An 11,910-nucleotide genomic window follows, 5' to 3' on the forward strand; every position below is an offset into this window, starting at 1 on the left:
TATATATGGATCTAACTGTAAATTATGGTCCAACTAAACGCAAACCGGATGGAATAGCATGCCGCTGCAAGATGCTGTGGTAGCCATGCTGGTTCAGTATGCCTTCAATTTTGAATTGAACAGTGTCACCAGCAAAGCACCCCCACACCATCACACCTCCTCCTCCATGCTTCACGGTGGGAATCAGGCATGTAGAGTCCATCCATTCACCTTTGCGTCGCACAAAAACACGGTGGTTGGAACCAAAGTTCTCAAATTTGGACTCATCAGACCAAAGCACAGATTTCCAGTGGTCTAATGTCCATTCCTTGTGTTCTTTAGCCCAAACAAGTCTCTTCTGCTTGTTGCCTGTCCTTAGCAGTGGTTTCCTAGCAGCTATTTTACCATGAAGGCCTGCTGCACAAAGTCTCCTCTTAACAGTTGTTGTAGAGATGTGTCTGTTGCTAGAACTCTGTGGCATTGACCTGGTCTCTAATCTGAGCTGCTGTTAACCTGCGATTTCTGAGGCTGGTGACTCGGATAAACTTATCCTCAGAAGCAGAGGCGACTCTTGGTCTTCCTTTCCTGGGGCGGTCCTCATGTGAGCCAGTTTCTTTGTAGCGCTTGATGGTTTTTGCCACTGCACTTGGGGACACTTTCAAAGTTTTCCCAATTTTTCAGACTCACTGACCTTCATTTCTTAACCCCTTTCTACCATTGGACGTACTATTCCCTCCATATTCCCTTCCGTCCTACTTCCCAAGGACGGAATAGTACGTCCAGAGCGATCAGCCGCGCTCACGGGGGGAGCACGGTCGATCGTGGCCGGGTGTCAGCTGACTATCGCAGCTGACATCCGGCACTATGTGCCAGGAGCGGTCACGGACAGTGGGCTCCCTGCGTGCTTCCCTGAGACCCTTGGAGCAACGCAATGTGATTGTGTTGCTCCGAGGGTCTCTTACCTCCTCCCTGCAGGCCCGGATACAAAATGGCCGCGGGGCTGCATCCGGGTCCTGCAGGGAGGTGACTTACCAGCGCTTGCTCAGAGCAGGCGCCGGGAAGCCTCCCTGCTGTGCATGTCAGATCGCTGATCTGACACAGTGCACAGCAAAGTGTCAGATCAGCGATCTGTCACTTTACTATGATGGTGCCCCCCTGGGGCAAAGTAAAAAAAAAAAAATGTACATGTGTAAAAAAAAAAAAAAAAAAAGGTCCTAAATAAATTAAAAAAATATTGTTCCAATAAATACATTCCTTTATCTAAATAAAAAAAACAATAAAAGTACACATATTTAGTATTGCCGCGTCCGTAATGACCTGACCTTTAAAACTGTCCCACTAGTTAACCCCTTCAGTGAACACCGTAAAAAAAAGGCAAAAAACAACGCTTTATTATCATACCGCCGAACAAAAGTGGAATAACACGCGATCAAAAAGACGAATATAAATAACCATGGTACCGCTAAAAACATCATCTTGTCCCGCAAAAAACGAGCCACCATACAGCATCATCAGCAAAAAAATAAAAAAGTTACAGTGCTCAGAATGTGATGCAAAAATAATTATTTTTTCTATAAAAGCGCCAAAACATGAAAAAATGATATAATTGAGGTATCGCTGTAATCGTACTGACCCGAAGAATAAAAGTGCTTTATCCATTTTACCAAACGCAGAACGGTATAAATGCCCCCCCTCCCAAAAGAATTTCATAAATAGCTGGTTTTTGGTCATTCTGCCTCACAAAAATCAGAATAAAAAGTGATCAAAAAATGTCACGTGCCCGAAAATTTTACCAATAAAAGCGTCAACTCGTCCCGCAAAAAACAAGACCTCGCATGACTCTATGGACCAAAATATGAAAAAATTATAGCTCTCAAAATGTGGTAAAGCAAAAAATATTTTTTGCAATAAAAAGCGTGTTTTAGGCTACGTTCACATTAGCGTTCTGCGCCGCAGCGTCGGGCGCTGCAGCGTCGCCGCATGCGTCATGCGCCCCTATATTTAACATGGGGGCGCATGGACATGCGTTGCATTTGCGTTTTGTGACGCATGCGTCACTGTAGTGCATGCGTCCGGGCGCAGAGGACGCAGCAAGTTGCAGTTTTTTCTGCGCCCCAAACCATGCAAAAATGGACGCATGCGTCACAAAACGCTGTGTTGTGCATGCGTTTACATTTGCGTTGTGCGTTGCGTCGCCGACGCTGCGGCGCACAACGCAAATGTGAACTTAGCCTTAGTGTGTGACGGCTGCCAATGATAAAAATCAGCTAAAAACACCGCTATAAATAGTAAATCAAACCCCCCTTCATCACCCCCTTAGTTAGGAAAAAATAAAAAAAAATGTATTTCCATTTTCCCATTAGGGTTAGGGTTGGGGCTAAAGTTAGGGTTAGGGCTAAAGTTAGGGTTAGGGTTGGGGCTTACCAGTATAATAAAATATTACAACACCCTGTGTCTTTATTTCATTAAAATACTTTTAAATAATGTGTGTGTTTTATTAACCATTTCGTACTATTGGATTAATAATGGATAGGTGTCATAATTGACGCCGCTCCATTATTAATCTGGCTTAATGTCACCTTACAATAGCAAGGTGACATTAACCCTTCATTACCCCATATCCCACCGCTACACAGGAGTGGGAACAGAGTGGCCAAGTGCCAGAATAGGCGCATCTTACAGATGTACCTTTTCTGGGGTGGCTTGGGGCAGATGTTTTTAGCCAGGGGGGGCCAATAACCATGGACCCTCTCTAGGCTATTAATATCTGCCCTCAGTCACAGGCTTTACCACTCTGGCGGAGAAATTTGTGCGGGAGCCCACGCCAATTTTTTCCGCGATTTAACCCTTTATTTTACAAGCTACAGGGCCCAAATTTTGCACATACATACTACTAACATTAGTAGTGTGGAATATGCAAAAAAAAAAGGGATATGAGATGGTTTACTGTATGTAAACCATGTCTCATATCATGTCGGGTTTGTGAAGGAGAAAGAAAAAGCCGGCAATTGAATTACCGGCTTTTCTATAGAACACCGCTGCGTATTTCTCACAAATCACACTGCTGGTCTGTGTGTAATCCGTATTTTTCTCGCCCCCATAGACTTTAATTGGCGATTTTTTTGCGCAATACGGTGACAAACGCAGCATGCTGCGATTTTCTACGGCCGTACAAGACCGTATAATACGGATCAGTAAAATACGGCAGATAGCAGCTGGGACATAGAGAATCATTGTACCGTATGCAATCCGTATTTTCTGCACCTCTCATACTTCCGTAAAACTCGCTAGTGTGACGCCGGCCTTACCGCAACAGAGCAGTACCAGAAGACCACGGCGTCTGATGGCTTCTGCTTCATCGCTGAGAAGAAGCACTTCTGTGTATTAAAGGTGTTTTGTTTTCTTTCAGCAGGACAGGGGTTAATAGGCCATGTGGAAATTCCTGCTTTCAGCTGTGCTCCGTTAGCCACTCCTCTCTCCTATAAAAGCTAGGCCTTCTGATCAGATCTTTGTCTGAGATAGCACTTGCTTGATAGACCTGGAGTAGTGAGGAGCTGGTGTTTGGAGAGCTGAAGGAATTTATTGTGCAACAGTTGTATGGTTTGTACGCTTGGAAAATTCCTCATCCTTACCTGCCTTATTTACTCTCCCCGTCCTTCACACCCTGGTGGATACCTCTGTTATTTGTGAGAGCATATTTTGTGTGAGTGTAGTTTTCTTTTTATCCTTGTCTTTGTTCCCCTGTTTGTCGGGTTGGTGTACTGTTGTACACGGTAGCGCCTCTCTTCCCCGTGTGGGGAGGGGGACAGACGCAGGGCAGCAGTCAGGAGACAGGGCTAGGGCGAAGGCCCCGGCATCCTCGCCATCTTAGGTATCCCGGGGAACAGGGCGAGTTAGGGCGCCCCCTAGAGTTGGGCCAGGAAAGGCGCCCCTGGTCCCAGTTTACTCGCCAGTCCAATTGTGACATTATCTTAGACCCGAAAGCATTTTCTGATCTGTTATGGATCCTATTACAGCGCTGACAGGGCAGTTGCAGCAGCTCAATCTGGAGGTGGCGGATTTACGCACGATGGTTTCACAGCACTCTGTTACGTCTGGTGTGGGGATCTCGCTTTCCAAACAAACCATTGTGGAGCCCAAGATCGCGCTGCCAGACAGGTTCTCCGGAGGGCGGGACAAGTTTGTTGTGTTCCGGGAGGCCTGCAAACTTTATTTCCGGCTGCGTCCGGTATCCTCTGGTACGGAGGAGCAACGGGTGGGAACTGTTATCTCGCTCCGACAGGGGGAGCCGCAAGCATGGGCATTTTCTCTTCCATCTGACTCACAGTCACTTCAGTCAGTAGAGGGCTTCTTCCAGGCTTTGGGCTTAGTGTATGATCACCCTGATCGTGTCTCCTTGGCTGAGTCGTCTCTGCACCAACTTCAGCAAGGAAACCGTCTGGCGGAGGAATACTGCTCCGAGTTCCAGCGGTGGGCCACTGACACTAGGTGGAATGACCCGGCCCTCCGTAGTCAGTTCTGCGAGGGTCTCTCCGTAAGAGTAAGGGATGCTTTAGCTCTCTATGAGACTTCGGATTCCCTTGAGGCGGCCATGTCTCTGTCGATCCGGGTTGATCGCCGTCTTCGCCAGAGTAATAGGGAGACACCTCTGGGGGCAGGAGGTCCAAGTTTGAGCGTGACCAGTACTGATTCTACTGTGGAACCCATGCAAGTGGGTGCAGCGTCCCAACCTAGCAAACTTGCATTAATTCGGCATAAGGGGGGAGTGTGCTTTTGTTGTGGCAAGAAAGGTCATTTTGTGAGCACATGTCCTACCCGTCACTTGTTTAAACAACCACCGGAAAACTGGTGAGCCCGGGTTGCGGGGAGTTTGGCTACTCGGGTGTACTCATAACCTCTGTGGGAAAGACTTGTTTTTTCCTTCCAGCTATTTTATATGTGGGTGAAAATAAGGTTGACGTGTTAGCCTTCTTGGACAGTGGGGCGGGGTTTAATTTGGTCGATGCAGGGTTCGTCCGGGACCAAGGCCTTGTCTCACAAACCTTGTCCAGACCTATACCCATAATAGCTATCGATTCCGGTCCTCTAAGACAGGGGCACTTCACGCAGGTAGTCCATGACTTACGGCTACAGGTAGGGGCCATACTCTCTGAGGTGTTAAAATGTTATGTGCTTGAGGGCCTGCCCTCACCTGTGGTACTGGGACTTCCTTGGCTCGCTCTGCACAATCCAGTAATTGATTGGCAGACACAGGAAGTAGTAAAGTGGAGTACATACTGTCAATGACACTGTTTGGGTACCCGGTTGGCAAGGGTGGATACCCAGTCTGTGCCCCATTACCTGTCAGACTTCGTGGATGTGTTTTCTGAGCAGGGGAGCCAAGAGCTTCCCCCACATCGTCCTTATGATTGTGCCATCAATCTGGTTCCTGGTGCCAAGCTGCCCAAGAGCAGACTCTATAACATCTCAGGTCCAGAAAGGCAGGCCATGAAGGACTATATTACAGAAAGTCTGGCTAAGGGCCATATCCGACCTTCCTCTTGTCCCCTTGCTGCAGGGTTCTTTTTCGTAAAGAAGAAGGATGGTGGGTTACGTCCTTGCCTGGATTTCCTGGAACTTAATGCTATCACGGTCCGTGATCCGTATCCGCTACCTCTTATACCTGACCTTTTTAATCAAATTGTTGGGGCAAAATTGTTCTCTAAAATGGACCTCAGGGGGCGCATAATCTCATCCACATTCAGGAGGGTAATGAGTGGAAGACTGCGTTCAATACGCCAGAAGGACACTACGAGAATCTAGTGATGCCTTTTGGGTTGACGAACGCACCTGCTGTCTTCCAGCACTTTATTAATGACATCTTTAGTCACCTTGTAGGCAGGTTTGCTGTTATCTACCTGGATGGCATTCTTGTGTACTCACCTGACCTTGAGTTACACCAACAACATGTCAGACAAGTCCTACAGATACTTCGTGACAATAAATTGTATGTCAAACCTGAAAAGTGCATGTTCTCGGTTGAGGAGATCCCTTTCCTTGGATATGTATTATCTGCCACCGGTTTTCGCATGGATCCGGCGAAAGTCCGGGCGGTATTGGAATGGGATCGTCCTGAGGATTTGAAGGCCTTACAAAGGTTTTTGGGTTTTTCCAATTACTACCGTAAATTCATAAAGAACTTTTCAGTAGTAGCTAAACCGCTCACTGATATGACTAAAAAGGGGACGGACGTCTCCGAGTGGTCCAGTCCTGCCAGGGAGGCATTTGACACTTTGAAAGGGTGTTTTGCTTCTGCGACGATTCTTATTCAGCCTGATGTCACTCAGCCATTCATTGTGGAGGTGGATGCATCCGAGGTGGGAGTGGGGGCTGTATTATCGCAAGGTGCGTCTCCTGGTAAATGGCAACCATGCGCTTACTTTTCTAAAAAACTGTCTCCAGCTGAGAGAAACTATGATATTGGTAATAAGAAACTCTTAGCTACCAAATGGGCATTTGAGTAGTGGCGTCATTTCTTGGAAGGAGCGGTTCACCCTGTGATGGTGATCACTGACCATAAGAATCTGGTTTACTTGGAGTCGGCAAAACGTCTTACACCTAATCAGGCAAGATGGGCTTTGTTCTTTACCAGATTTAACTTTTTTGTTAATTTTAGGCCGGGAAGCAAAAATGTTAAGGCAGATGCTTTGTCCCATTGCTTTCCTGGGGGAGGCAATAAGTGCAAACCGGTACCTATACTACAAAAAGGGGTAGTGATGGCATCCATATGCTCCAATCTTGAAAGAGAGGTTGCGGACGCTCAGGGGGACGCCCCTGCTACCTGTCCTCTTGGTAAACTGTTTGTACCAGTCAATCTCCGTCTTAGAATCCTCAGTGAACATCATGATACGGTGCTGGCTGGACATCCAGGGATTAAGGCTACCGCGGATCTACTTACTCGGCGTTTTTGGTGGCCAGGTGCTTATAAGGATGTTCAGGAGTATGTCACCGCCTGCAATATCTGTGCGCGTTCTAAGACTTCACATACTCGTCCGTCAGGGGCTCTCCTACCTTTGGAGAATCCCAGCAGACCTTGGACTCATTTGTCGGTCGACTTTATTACGGATCTACCTGTGTCTGCAGGGAATACTGTAATCCTGGAGGTGGTGGACAGGTTCAGTAAAATGTCTCATTTTATTGCTTTGCCAGCTTTGCCTAATGCCAAGACTCTGGCGCAAATCTTCGTCAGGGAAATAATAACACTGCATGGGATTCCTACGGATATTGTTTCTGATCGGGGGGTGCAGTTTATCTCCAAATTCTGGAGGGCGTTTTGCACCCGTCTGGGGATCCATTTGTCTTTTTCTTCGGCGTTTCACCCACAGTCTAACGGGCAGACTGAACGGGTTTATCAGAATTTAGAGACATATCTTAGATGTTTTGTATCTGCGAATCTCGAGGACTGGGTGACCTACTTACCGTTGGCTGAATTTGCAGTTAATAATCGCTGTCAGGAATCAACTGGTAAGTCCCCATTTTTGGGGGCATATGGGTTTCATCCGCAGTTTAGTTAGTTCAATGGTGATTGCCCTTCTGGTTTACCGGAGGAGGAACGTTTCTCTTCTTCTATTTCTACGATTTGGCAGGGGGTGATTAATAGTTTGCAAAAGATAGGCTCCAAATATAAGAGTGTGGCTGATCGGAGATGTTTGGTGGGTCCGGACCTGAGTGTTGGTGACTTGGTGTGGCTGTCCTCAAGGAACATTAAGCTAAAGGTTCCATCTTGGAAATTGGGTCCCAGGTTTACTGGTCCCTATAAGATCCTAGCCATCGTCAATCCACTGGCATTCCGCCTTTGTCAGGACTCTGAACATTTTTTACCTTTTGTGCATTACTGCCCTTTTCCAAGATGGCGTCTTTGGTCTCATGTGCACTGTGTCTTCCTGCTATAAAACTCCACCCCAGCCTTCAGTCTGTGCTAGAGTATTCTGCCTTGCATCCAGCTCCTGACCTCTGATTACTCCCTGGCTATACACCTGCTCCTGCGAACCTGTGTGGTGATCCTGCTACTCAGCTCTGAGTTCCTGCTGCATACACAAGTTTCCAGTAATCCTCCTTCATCTGCTGTTCGTGTTTACTTCCATCTGCATTTGCTGGACATGTAAGCTGTTTCTGCTTTGCAATAACCTGAGACTATTAACCAGGCCTCCCTGGTTGAGCTAAGATATGATTTGAACTGCCTAATAAGCATATCTATCTGTGCCTGGACTAAGACAAGGATTTATTCGTGTCAAGTATCCTCAAGAATAACTGTGCTTCATAGACTTTCTGCTTGATTGCATTTTCCTCTGAAGTTTCCTATAGACTGCTAAACTGCGTTTATTATTTGAACCAAGTGTTGTGGACTTGAGTTTCTCTCTGCACCTGTTTGAATCACCGTGTGATAATATAGACTTTACCACTTATAAAACTGTGTCCTGTAGTTGTCTTGTTCCACGCAAAGAGTCTCCTGAGTTATCCCCTATAATTATTACAGGACACTCTAGCCTAAAAAAAAGGAGACTGCTGGAACAATGACTGCAGAAAGCAAATTAGAGCAGGTGTTTTCCATAATTAGATCACTGCAGAAAGATGTGGAAGGTCTGCAAAAGAAGTTTGGAAGCTTTGAACACAATCAAAAAGTGTTTGGACAAACTTTGCAGGACTTGAGCAACCGCATGGCAGCCCAGGAAAACAAACTTGGTGGCATAGAGTCCCAGTATGGACGGGCTTTTAAGGACATAAGCACGCAAATAGCTGCACAAGTGACTTTACCCTCTGGGCAACCGCCACCAGCTGGCCCACCTAAGTTGCCCTCATTCAGATTTAATGGTGATCGCGACAAATTTCGTGGCTTTGTGAATCAATGTCTGCTATATTTTGATGTGCATGCTGACCATTTTCCTACTGATAGATCCAAAGTATTGTGTGTAATAATGCTACTGACCTCACGAGCGCTCGCCTGGGCGAATCCGATGATTGAGTCTCGTGACCCACGGTTAAATGACTTGGATGATTTCTTGGCCGCTATGGCATTAATGTTTGATTACTCTAATTGCCGTGCAACCGCTGAATCTGCTTTGTTGTCTTTACGCCAGGCTAAACGTTCTGTTATTGCGTATGCCACTGAATTCAGGAGATTGGCGGTAGATACCAATTGGGACAGTTATGCACAATTGCCTATTTTTAAAAGGGGTCTGTCTAGTATTGTAAAAGATGAACTAGCCCACTCTGAGTTACCACAAGAGCTAGAGACATTTATACAGCATTGTGTGCGCATAGACATTCGCTTTACTGAGCGTAGGCAGGAGAAATTTGCTGCATATAACCGTGTTTCTAACTTTCCCTTCCTTCCAAAGAACCTGCAGGTAAAACCTCTTGGGAGGTGGAGGAGGTGCCCATGCAAATTGATTCCGTTCAGAGGCGCGAGATCAATGAGTGCCGGGAGCATCGCCTTCGTGAAAGTCTATGTTTCTATTGCGGCCAGTCTGACCACTTCTTGATCAATTGTCCTAAGTGTCCTAGACGGCCTAACAAGGTGCTATCAGCAATAGGGGAGTATGACAACTGTGATGATGAATCTGACATCTCTGAATGTAGCCTGCCTTTAAACGCTGTATTCCATTCACTTTCTATGACTTCACCCCCCAAGGAGCTGAAGGAAAAGAACTCTCACTGTTCTCTCCCTATTAAGATCCTGTGTTCAGGACAGTGGATTTCCAGTTCAGCTATGATTGACTCTGGTGCAGGTGGCAATTTCATGGATATTGCATTTGCCAAGGAACATGGTATTAAAATTCAGCAAAGAGCCTCTCCAATTACCATGGAAACAGTGGATGGGTCACCTTTAATCTCTTGCTAATTTCTACTCCTCATTTTCCTGTGATTTTAGGCATTCCTTGGTTGCGTTCTCAGAACCCAATTATCAACTGGGAGACCAAGGAGATTATCTTCCCCACAAGGAGCAACTCAGCGTTAACAGAAGCTGTCCCTGAGTCCACGGCTACGTAACCACATGTACAGGTATTTTCTTTACCTCCAGCTTATAAAGAGTTCCCTGACATCTGCGACAAGAAGAATGCAGATCAGCTTCCTCCACACAGGCATTATGTCTGTCCCATTGAGCTGCTTCCCGGGGCAGCCATTCCTTTTGGTCACGTATACCCTTTGGTGGCACCTGAGCTTCAAGCCTTAAAAGAGTATATTGATGAAAATCTGGCCAAAGGCTTCATACGTCCTTTTTCCTCACCAGCAGGGGCACCTATCTTTTTTGTAAAGAAGAAGGATGGGACCCTGAGACCCTGTGTTGACTATCGAGAACTCAATAAGGTAACCGTACGAAACCGTTACCCTTTGCCTCTGATTCCTGAATTACTGGAAAGAGTCCACCATGCTAAGGTGTTCTCTAAACTGGATCTTCATGGGGCTTATAATTTGGGGCGTATTCGTCCAGGGGATGAGTGGAAGACAGCATTCAGATGATGGTATGGACACTTTGAATCTCTTGTGATGCCCTTCGGGCTTTGTAACGCCGCTGCAACATTTCAACACCTTGCTAATGACATTTTCAGAGATTTGTTAGGGTACTGTCACACAGTACCATTTTGATCGCTACGACGGTACGATTCGTGACGTTCTAGCGATATCGTTACGATATCGCAGTGTCTGACACGCAGCAGCGATCAGGGATCCTGCTGAGAATCGTACGTCGTAGCAGATCGTGTGGAACTTTCTTTCGTCGCTTGATCACCCGCTGACATCGCTGGATCGTTGTGTGTGACAGCGATCCAGCGATGTGTTCGCTTGTAACCAGGGTAAACATCGGGTAACTAAGCGCAGGGCCGCGCTTAGTAACCCGATGTTTACCGTGGTTACCAGCGTAAACGTTAAAAAAACAAACAGTACATACTTACATTCCGGTGTCTGTCCTCCAGCGTCTCAGCTTCTCTCCACTGTGTGAGCGTCTGCCAGCCGGAAAGCGAGCACAGCGGTGACGTCTGACGTCACCGCTGTGCTTTCCGGCCATGGCGCTTACACAGTGGAGAGAAGCAGAACGCCGGAGGACAGACACCGGAATGTAAGTATGTACTGTTTGTTTTTTTAACGTTTACGCTGGTAACCACGGTAAACATCGGGTTACTAAGCGCGGCCCTGCGCTTAGTTACCCGATGTTTACCCTGGTTACCGGGGACTTCGGCATCGCTCCAGCGCCGTGATTGCAACGTGTGACCGCAGTCTACGACGCTGGAGCGATAATCATACGATCGCTGCGACGTCACGGATCGTGCCGTCGTAGCGATCAAAATGGTACTGTGTGACAGTACCCTTAGACCAGTTTGTGGTGATCTATTTGGACGATATACTAATCTTTTCTGACTCTCTACAGGAACATGAAGAACATGTCAAAACTGTTTTAAGACGTCTGAAAGAGAACCATCTGTATATTAAGCCGGAGAACTGCGAGTTCCATCGTTCTGAGATACAGTTCTTAGGTTATATCATCTCTCCCCAGGGGCTGAACATGGAATCTGGTAAGATTCAGGCTATCCTTGACTGGCCGGTACCCAAGAATGTTAAGGAGGTCCAACGTTTTATTGGTTTTGAAGATTTCTACAGACGCTTCATTCGAAATTTTTCTGATATTGTCCGTCCCATTACTTCCTTGACAAAGAAGGAAAAGCACTTTAAGTGGTCATCACAGGCTCAAGAAGCTTTTGATCGGCTTTAGATCTGTTTCACATCAGCACCGCTGTTGATACACCCAGATCCAACACTTCCTTTCATTGTGGAGGTGGATGCTTCTGATAATGCTTTGGGGGCTATTCTCTCCCAAAGAACTGGAGAGAAGGGTCTGCTGCATCCTTGTGCTTTCATTTCCCGCAGACTAACCTCAGCAGAGAAGAATTACGACGT

This window comes from Ranitomeya variabilis, chromosome 1, assembly GCF_051348905.1.
Source record: "Ranitomeya variabilis isolate aRanVar5 chromosome 1, aRanVar5.hap1, whole genome shotgun sequence".
In the NCBI taxonomy this organism is placed as follows: domain Eukaryota; kingdom Metazoa; phylum Chordata; class Amphibia; order Anura; family Dendrobatidae; genus Ranitomeya; species Ranitomeya variabilis.